This window comes from Mustela nivalis (genome assembly GCF_964662115.1).
Source record: "Mustela nivalis genome assembly, chromosome: 5".
Classification (NCBI taxonomy): Eukaryota; Metazoa; Chordata; class Mammalia; order Carnivora; family Mustelidae; genus Mustela; species Mustela nivalis.
In genome coordinates, this window is record NC_139024.1 from 8,136,544 (window position 1) to 8,147,148 (window position 10,605).

Genomic DNA, 10,605 nt, shown 5'->3' on the forward strand with positions numbered 1-10,605 from the left:
CTCCTCTCCATCTCCCCTTGTCCTCCATGCTATTTGTTATGCTCCACAAATAAGTGAAACCATATGATAATTGACTCTCTCTGCTTGACTTATTTCACTCAGCATCATCTCTTCCAGTCCCATCCATGTTGCTATAAAAGTTGGGTATTCATCCTTTCTGATGGAGGCCTAATACTCCATAGAGTATATGGACCACATCTTCCTTATCCATTCATCCATTGAAGGGCATCTTGATTCTTTCCACAGTTTGGTGACCATGGCCATTGCTGCTATAAACATTGGTGGTACAGATGGCCCTTCTTTTCACTACATCTGTACCTTTGGGGTAAATACCCAGGAGTGCAATGGCAGGGTCATAGGGAAGTTCTATTTTTAATTTCTTGAGGAATCTCCACACTGTTCTCCAAAGTGGCTGCACCAACTTGCACTCCCACCAACAGTGGAAGAGGGTTCCCCTTTCTCCACATCCCCTCCAACACATGTTGTTTCCTGTCTTGCTAATTTTGGCCATTCTAACTGGTGTAAGGTGGTATCTCAATGCGGTTTTAATTTGAATCTCCCTGATGGCTAGTGATGATCATTTTTTCAGTGCCTGATAGCCATTTGTATGTCTTCATTGGAGAAGTGTTTGTCCATATCTTCTGCCCATTTTTTGATATGATTGTCTGTTTTGTGTGTGTTGAGTTTGAGGAGTTCTTTATAGATCCTGGATATTAACCTTTTGTCTGTACTGTCATTTGCAAATACTTTCTCCCATTCCGTGGGTTGCCTCTTTGTTTTGTTGACTGTTTCCTTTGCTGTGCAGAAGCTTTTGATTTTGATGAAGTCCCAAAAGTTCATCTTCGCTTTTGTTTCCTTTGCCTTTGGAGATATATCTTGAAAGAAGTTGCTGTGGCTGATATTGAAGAGGTTACTGCCTATGTTCTCCTCTAGGATTCTGATGGATTCCTGTCTCACGTTGAGAAGACACAAAAAGATGGAAGACCATTCCATGTTCTTGGATTGGAAGAATAAACATTGTTAAAATGTCTATACTGCCTAGAGCAATCTATACTTTTAATGCCATTCCGATCAAAATTCCACCGGTATTTTTCAAAGAGCTTGAGCAAATAATCCAGAAATTTGTATGGAATCAGAAGAGACCCCGAATCACTAAGGAAATGTTGAAAAACAAAAATACAACTGGGGGGCATCACGTTACCTGATTTCAAGCTTTACTACAAAGCTGTGATCACCAAGACAGCATGGTACTGGCATAAAAACAGACACATAGACCAGTGGAACAGAGTGGAGAGCCCAGATATGGACCCTCAACTCTATGGTCAATTAATTTTCGACAAAACAGGAAAAAATATACAGTGGAAAAAAGACAGTCTCTTCAATAAATGGTGCTGGGAAAAACTGGACAGCTATATGCAGAAGAATGAAACCCGACCATTCTCTTACACCATACACAGAGATAAACTCAAAATGGATAAAAGATATCAACGTGATACAAAGTGTTTAAAATGGAGAATGTAGCATTTTCATGATTAACTCTTTTTATCTAACTCTCAAGCAGTAATGTATTCCAGAAGATTCCTTAACATTTTACTGTTTGCTTTGTACTTGTTAATTAACTTGATTATTTGGAGTACTATCACTTCAGAATATAAATAAAATCATTTTCCCTAATCAATAATAATCTTTATTATTAAGGCAAAAAGATCAAACTGAATTTCACCTTTTGTCAGATAATTTTTTCTTTCCACTTTAAGAGAGATGATAACCCAATCCTATATTTGAGAGTTCTGACCACCACCTGCCTGGCTTCAACTTCCATCTGTTTGGTACCTTAAGTGTGAGAATTGCCTTCTGTTATTTCTACAAATGTCTTAAAATGTAGGCATTTTCATGTTGTCTTAAAAAGAAGGTCCTTTCAACAACCAAAAAGAGGCATCCACTGACTGAGTCAATTAGTTATTACTGGCACTACACTATAGTCAAGGAGATGAGTGTAATAAATTATCATGCTTGATAAGATGGGGTAAGACCTCAATATGTAGAGAGACTATACACGCTGAAGCTGGTCCTCTAATAAGTTCCTTTCCTCTATCTTTTTGTTCTTAAGGTCAAACAGTTTCCCATGGAATTCTTTCTAATTCGATGCTTAGGATGCTCCGAGAGCAATATGCAGCTCAAAGCTAATATGTGGAATATTCCCATTTCTGTAATACTGTGATTTATAAGGAATTGATATATTTGGCCATTCAGATGACCAAAATATATTTCTCATATATATTTGGTCTTTACCCATGGTCCCTGGATCATAGGCCCTCAAACTTTTAGAATCTCCTGAGGCACTAGAGCAATGGGAACATCTCTTGTTATATATTAAATATATACAATATTTTGTCTCTTGTCTTCAGTTCCTGAAAATGCTTTAGAGTCATGAAGGTGAAATGGGTGTCTTGTTATCCATATCAAGCCCCTTACTATCCCAACTGACTTTATGCTCATGGGGCAGCCTCCAAGGATGGGGGCTGATTGCAAAAGGGAACCAGAAATGAATAGAGGGGTGGGGCTTTCAGGCCCACTCTCTGATTTCTGGGGAAGTGATCACCAATGGCCAATGATTTAATCACTCTTACCTATGTGATGAAGCCTCCATAAAGACCTACAAAGATCGGGTTCAGTGAGCTTCCAGATGGGAACCAAGACACTTCTACTTGCCAATTTCTCTAAGAACAGGGCCCCTTTATTTGGGACCTCTTTCTGCCTATCTCTTCATTTGGCTGTTGTTTTGTATCCTTCAGTAGCATTTCTGATAAATGGGCAATCTAGTGAGTTAATGGGTTTTATGAGTTCTGTGAGCCACTCTAGCAAATTAATCAAACCCAAGGAGGGGTTCATGGGAACCTCTGATCTATAGCAAGTTGGTCAGAAGCACACATAAGAATCCGGGCTTGTGATCGGTGTCTAAGTGGAGGGGAGCCTGGTAGGACTGAACCCTTTACCTGTGGAATCTGATGCTGTCTCCAGGTACATAGGGGTAGATAGTGTCAAATGTGAGTTGATGGTGGGGCACCCAGCTTGAGTCTTGGAGCATGCTTAGTGGTATGGGGAGACTATATCCCACATGTTGGAACTGTGGGGTGCAGAGCCATTAATTTCCTCATGCCATCTCATTTCCCTATCCTTAAAACTGACCTGCCTCTACTGACTATGGGAAATCCCACTGAGCTTAAGTAGGAGACTGGGGAATTTTATTAACACAGAAGTGGGACAGTTTCTTGCTGTCTTCTGCCAAATAGTACATCTACTTCCAAGGGAGCTTCTTACCCAAGGGAAATTACCTCAGAATAGCATGAGTGTGCTGGAAGAGGTTCAACTCTCTGTTTTTATTGAGAGAGTCATTAGGATAGGAAAAATGGGTAACAGAATTAAATCAGAAATTCTTAAAACATTTAAACCCCTCTTGGTTTGATATTCATTGTGGTTGCAGCCTACGGCAGCTGAGAGTCATTGTTCTGAAGATCTGAATCCTTGCATTGTCTGTTGGTCTATTTTTTTTTTTCAAAGCCTAATCTTGACTGATCATATAAGTCACTTGGTATAATCTTTGAGTGTTTCCTAGTGAAGTGTATTTGTTAGGATGTTGTTTTGCCTGTAGACAGCAGAAAAAACTGAACAAAATGGCTTAAACATTAAGATTGTCCCCTTCCATAATGCAGATACCTCTTTATTTTATAATTGACTTAAAAAAAAGATTTTATTTATTTGACAGAGAGATCACAAGCAGGCAGAGAGGCAGTCCAAAAGAAAGGGGGAAGCAGGTCTCCCTGCTGAGCAGAGACCCTGATGTGGGGCTCGATCCCAGGACCCTGAGACCATGACCTGAGCTGAAGGCAGAGGTTTAACCCAGATGCCCCTATAATTGACTTTTGACTGACTACCTTCACTCATTTTGCCCACCCCCACTCCCTGCTTCTGGAAACCACCAATCTGTTCTCTTTTTCTGTGATTTTTTTTTTTTTTTTTGAGTCCACATAAGTGAGATCATAAAGTATTTGTCTTTCTGGGTTTGACATTTCATTTAGCATAATGCTCTCAAGGTCCATCTATATTATCAAGACAGCAAGACTTCATTTTTTTAATGGTTGGATAATATTCCATTGAATATATATACCACATTTTCTTTATCCATGCATCTGATGATGGACACTTGGTTGTATCCACCTCTTGGCTATTGTAAACAATGCTGCAATGAACATGATGTACATATATCTTTTTGAGTTAGTGCTTTTGTTTTCTTTGAGTAAATAAAGTTGTTGGGTCATATGGTAGTTATATTTTTAATTTTTGGAGGAACCTTCCTACTGTTTCCCATTGTGGCTGCACCAGTCATGTTCCCATCAATAGTGTGCAAGAGCTCCCTTTTCTTTTCATCCTCCCTGAAACTTATCTCTTGTCTTTTTGATTCTAGCCATTATGACAAGTATGAAGTGATGTCCCATTATGGTGCTGATGTGCATTTCCCTGGTGAATAGTGATGTTGAGCACAATCAGGATTTCATGCCCTGTACTCTGAATCTACTCTCATCAAGGTCCCAGAAGTGTTGACAGATTCCGTGGATAATTTTCTCAATTCCTCAGCAACATTTGATGTCGTTGATTACTCTTCTTGCCTTGAAACACTTTTTACTTGGCCTTTGTTCCTTTCCTATATCATTGATATTCTTATTAGTCTCTTTTTTGGGTTCTTATGGTTTTCGGGACCTCAAGTGTTGACATAAGCTGGGTCAGTCCTAAGACCTTTCTTCTACCCATGTTCTCTCTTGGTGATCTCATCCTATCTCATGACTTTAAATGTCACTTATTTGCTAATGACTCTCAAGTTTAGACCTCCAACTTGGGACTCTCCACCAAACTCTAGACTCATAAATCCACAAGTCTTTCTGAGTATGGAATGCCTAATTGGCATCTTAAACTTAAAGCATCAGAACCAAGTCCTGATTTCTTTTCTGCTTCAAACCTGTTCTTCCTCCAGTTGTCTCATCTCAGTGAATGGCAATTCCATTCTTTCACTTCTTCTAGCCCCAAACCCTGGAGTTCTACTTAACTCTTTCTCCAGCATCTCCCTAAGTGCTAGCAAATCTTCAAATTATATCCAGATCCTGACTGCTTCTGACCAGCCCAATTCAAGCCACTACCTGTTCTCACCTGGGAAGTGGCTGTGGCCTCTTAACTAGTTTCTGTGGTTCTACTCTCGCTCCTTTTTAGCAGTGAGATTATTAAAATGTAATGGCAGTGCATGCCATATTCCTTCTCAGAGCTGTTCAGTGGCTTCAGGTCTTGCTCAGATCCCCGGCCAAAGTCCTTACAGCAGACTGTGTGGGTCTACCTCATTCCCACATGCCTCTGCTTTCCCTTCACTTACTTTAGGCTGTACCCACCTTCTTGTTATTTTTTTCTTTTATTTATTTTCAGCACAACAGTTTTCATTATTTTTGCACCACACCCAGTGCTCCATGCCATCTCTAATACCCGTGCCATCTCTAATACCCACCACTAGTTCCCCAACCTCCCACCCCCCCGCCCCTTCAAAACCCTCAGATTGTTTTTCAGAGTCCATAGTCTCTCATGGTTCACCTCCGCTTCCAATTTCCCCCAACTCCCTTCTCCTCTCTAACTCCCCATGTCCTCCATGCTATTTGCTATGCTCCACAATGATAATTGACTCTCTCTGCTTGACTTATTTCACTCAGCATCATCTCTTCCAGTCCCGTCCATGTTGCTACAAAAGTTGGGTATTCATCCTTTCTGATGGAGACATAATACTCCATAGAGTATATGGACCACATCTTCCTTATCCAGTTGTCCGTTGAAGGGCATCTTGGTTCTTTCCACAGTTTGGTGACCATGGCCATTGCTGCTATAAACATTGGGGGTACAGATGGCCCTTCTTTTCACTACATCTGTACCTTTGGGGTAAATACCCAGGAGTGCAATGGCAGGGTCATAGGGAAGTTCTATTTTTAATTTCTTGAGGAATCTCCACACTGTTCTCCAAAGTGGCTGCACCAACTTGCACTCCCACCAACAGTGGAAGAGGGTTCCCCTTTCTCCACATCCCCTCCAACACATGTTGTTTCCTGTCTTGCTAATTTTGGCCATTCTAACTGGTGTAAGGTGGTATCTCAATGTGGTTTTAATTTGAATCTCCCTGATGGTTAGTGATGATGAGCATTTTTTCAGTGCCTGATAGCCATTTGTATGTCTTCATTGGAGAAGTGTTTGTTCATATCTTCTGCCCATATTTTGATATGATTGTCTGTTTTGTGTGTGTTGAGTTTGAGGAGTTCTTTATAGATGGTGGGTACCAACCTTTTGTCTGTATTGTCATTTGCAAATATCTTCTCCCATTCCGTGGGTTGCCTCTTTGTTTTGTTGACTGTTTCCTTTGCTGTGCAGAGCTTTTGATCTTGATGAAATCCCAAAAGTTCATCTTTGCTTTTGTTTCCTTTGCCTTTGGAGACATATCTTTTTTTTTTTTTTAAAGATTTTATTTATTTATTTGACAGAGAGAAATTACAAGTAGATGGAGAGGCAGGCAGAGAGAGAGAGAGAGAGGGAAGCAGGCTCCCTGCTGAGCAGAGAGCCCGATGCGGGACTCGATCCCAGGACCCTGAAATCATGACCTGAGCTGAAGGCAGCAGCTTAACCCACTGAGCCACCCAAGCACCTCTTTGGAGACATATCTTGAAAGAAATTGCTGTGGCTGATATCGAAGAGGTTATTGCCTATGTTCTCCTCTAGGATTCTGATGGATTCCTGTCTCAAGTTGAGGTCTTTTATCCATTTTGAGTTTATCTTTGTGTATGGTGTAAGAGAATGGTTAAGTTTCATTCTTCTACATATAGCTGTCCAGTTTTCCCAGCACCATTTGTTGAAGAGACTGTCTTTTTTCCAGTGTATATTTTTCCCTGTTTTGTCAAAGATTATTTTACCATAGAGTTGAGGGCCCATATCTGGGCTCTCTACTCTGTTCTACTCTGTCTATGTGTCTGTTTTTATGCCAGTACCATGCTGTCTTGGTGATCACAGCTTTGTAGTAAAGCTTGAAATCAGGTAACGTGATGCTGCCACCTTCTTATTATTGCCCAAATACCCCACCCTGCCCTGAGATCTTGACACTTGTTTTTTCCTCAGCTTTGGATACTTACCCCAGATATTCATGTGGCTCATTCCTCACCTCCCTCTTGTATCTTCTCAAAGTTTTTGTGTGACCACCCTCCTCACCCATCACTCTCTATCCATGGGTTTTGTTTACTTTTCTTTATTGTCCTTATGTGGATAATTTTATAAGATTTTATTTGTAATTTAAAAAGTTGGTTGCATGTTAAATGGTTAATATTTTGAATATCTTGGGTTAAGTAAAACAGATTATAACAATATTTTTAAAATCTTTTTTCAGTATGCCTACTAGAAAATTTAAAATTATATATGTAGCTTGCGTTTGTGGCTCACATTCAATTTCGCTTGCACAGTTCTGGCTTAGACCAGTAATGCTTTACTTGACTCATGGTGGGGAAGGGGTGCTCACTCATGTAGAATTGGAGTTCTGCAAGTATTGAAGAAGTGGGGGAACAGCCACTGGAAGACAATCAACAGTGTTTGCTACATGGAAGCAGGTGTTTGGAACGTGGGGTTTGGAGCTAGACAAGCCTTTAGATTCTAGACCCACTAATCAGGGGGTAACATCTCTGAGCTTTAGTTTCTCTTCAGTGAAATGGGGATAATAGTATTTAGCATGTAAGGTCACTGGAGAATTAATGGGATGATATTTATACAGTTCTTAACACAGGCCTGGGACCTCAAGGGCACAAATCAATGGTCGTTACTATTCTTAGTTCTCACGCCTTGGCTAGCCCCGTTGCTGGGCAGACTGTCCTTGGCTGGCATTCCTAGGTGCTGTTGGCAATGTCCCGAAGTTCCAGTTTTCTAAACTGTAGTGTTGGAAGCACATCATCACCACGGAAACTTTTTTCTGGTTTATTGAAACATTAGCTGGGCATATGTGAGGTATATTATTCCCAGGATTCAGAATTTACCAAAATCACAGGCGCATGACGGTAATGTCATTTTAGCAAAAGGGTCCTCTGAACCACAAAGGGATATCCCAGTGTGTTTGGAAGTTTCATCCAACCATTCATTCTTGCCAGATGCCAATCCCACTCCTACCTGCCTCCAGGGATTTCAGAGCCTGTCCAGGTTCTCAGGTTTAAGGACCCTTAGGCTTAAAGCTCCTCGTCAAAACTCTGAACTGTTGGAGGAGGTGAAGCATGTCTCTGAACCCTGCCAACTCACACTGAAGCTGACAGTTTGCCTCCTTGGAAGGAAGCTTTCTGTACATGAATGAGATGGGCCTGACATGACATTCTGCCAGGCTGTCTACAAGGGCCACACCCACAACAGAAAGGATTCAGCTGGTGCCATTAAACATACTTTTTGGAGGAGGAATGCTGCATCAGTACTTGTTTTGCTGTACTTATTGACTCAGTAGGGACTGGTGGGGAGAACACATAGAGCTGATTGCCAGGTTGAATGAGACTGACTACTCCTCTGAAATAGTCATGGTAATCAATACTAAAATCAGATCTGAATTGTGGATTGTCTCAGAGATTCTCAGAAACACACCTATTGTATAAAGTAGTGATTTCCAACGTTTTCAGAAATGGAAGTTGTCACTTGGGTGATTTGTCATGATCATTCTCCACCTTTCATTCATTGAAATACACCTTTCCATTTAGTTTGGGGATTGTAAATATTATAAGTTATATTTTTAAAAAGTGATTGAAACTTAAGGCTGGTTTTCAGTTTTAAAATCAACACATTTTTTTTAGAATTTGTGACTCTGCTTATTCTTCCAACTGACTCCTTCCCTTGAAGATAATTTGAACTTCTTTAAGGTACAAGATAAGATCCAACTCTCTTCCTTGTGTTCTTTCTGCTCTTGGGTATATTTCATAGTGACTCTGTCCTGACCTCTCAAGCACTGGTATATTGCTGAATAAATGAGAATGGGAGTAAAAGCAAGAGTTCTTGCTCTGGACCCTTCCTTGGGAAGAATAGTTCTGTCTTCTGCTTTTGGTATTTACTCAAAAGGATGTGTGATTATTCTTAAAGTATTGCTTGGCAATTGTTATTTAATTTCTCATTTGTATATCTCGCACCTCAATTAAATAGTATGCACCTGGAAGGCAGGGATATGAGCTCCTTTGGGTTCCAAGTGGTAGTAATTCAAGTCCATGTAGCTTAAGCAAGAGCTGGGATTTACTGACTACTATACCTGGGAAAGATAGGGCTGCCCTAAAGGAATCAAAGGTTGTTGTCAGGGCTGTTCTTATTCTTTATTTCTTATTACATCTTCTCTCTTTACTTTACTTCTCTCTTTACTCTCTTTGTGTTGGTTTTATTCTGTTATCACAAGACTTTTCCTCTATGTGGTAGGTGATGGGGGTGGGCAGAGGGAATGAATAGGAAGCAGGGGACCTGGTAGCAGAGAGTTACAGACTTCTTTTGTATGCTGAATTTGGCTGGTCTTTGTCCATGGTTCCTGAAAGAAAGTCTCTAACCTCTTGGAATTTCCCAAGTGATAGGAGTGTCTTTGTAATTCAGTGTGGGTTTCTTGGACCACACCTGAGTTTATACTAGTGAGGTGACTCATGGTCATCCCCTAGATAGTTTCAGGACAGGTGTTTGTCATGCCAGAAAGGCCAACCATGTAGTTAGAGGGTTGGGGCTGTGGTAGAAGCCCTACTTCTGGAGGGAAGGAGGGTTGAGATGGGGGCCAGTGACACCATCAATCATACCTACAGAACAAAACCCCAGTAAAAACTCTGGTAATCATGCATCAGTGTGCTTGGAGAGTGACACCATCCTGAGAACATGGGAGTTTGTGTTTGGAACCCTCCTACATATTGTCCTGTATGTCTCTATTTGGCTGGTACTGATTGGTATCTTTGTGCTATAATAAAGCTGTATAATGTTTTCCCAAATTCTATGAATCATTCTAGTGAATTATCAAACCTGAGGAAGTGGTGGGAATCTCTGAATTTTTAGCAGTGGCGATCCCCAATTTATATCTGGCATTTGAGCTGAGGGTGATAGTTATAGGACTGTGCTCTTAACCTGTGAACTTTGACCTAACTCTGGATAGTTAGAATTATATTCTTTAAAAAAATTTTTTTTTCATTTATTTATTTATTTATTTTCAGCATAACAGTATTCATTGTTTTTTGCACCACACCCATGCAATCTGTGCCCTCTCTAATACCCACCACCTGGTTCCCCCAATCTCCCACCCCTTGCCGCTCCAAACCCCTCAGATTGTTTTTCAGAGTCCATAGTCTCTCATGATTCACCTCCCCTTCCAATTTCCCCTAACACCCTTCTCCTCTCTAACTCCCCATGTCCTCCATGTTATTTGCTATGCTCCACAAATAAGTGAAACCATATGATAATTGACTTTCTCTGCTTGACTTATTTCACTCAGCACCATCTCTTCCAGTCCTGTCCACGTTGCTACAAAAGTTGGGTATTCATCCTTTCTGATGGAGGCAT

The 10,605-nt window shown here is 40.7% G+C and overlaps 1 long non-coding RNA gene across 1 annotated transcript in view; it reads left to right on the top strand.

Annotated features, from left to right (window-relative positions):
• LOC309864213 overlaps window positions 1–1,678 on the top strand; it is a 73,781-nt gene extending 72,103 nt beyond the window's left edge. Inside the window, exon 2 of the long non-coding RNA XR_014311392.1 lies at window positions 934–1,678. This is a non-coding gene — a long non-coding RNA (uncharacterized lncRNA). The remainder of the gene's footprint in view (window positions 1–933) is intronic.
• The last annotated feature ends 8,927 nt before the right edge of the window (window positions 1,679–10,605 follow it).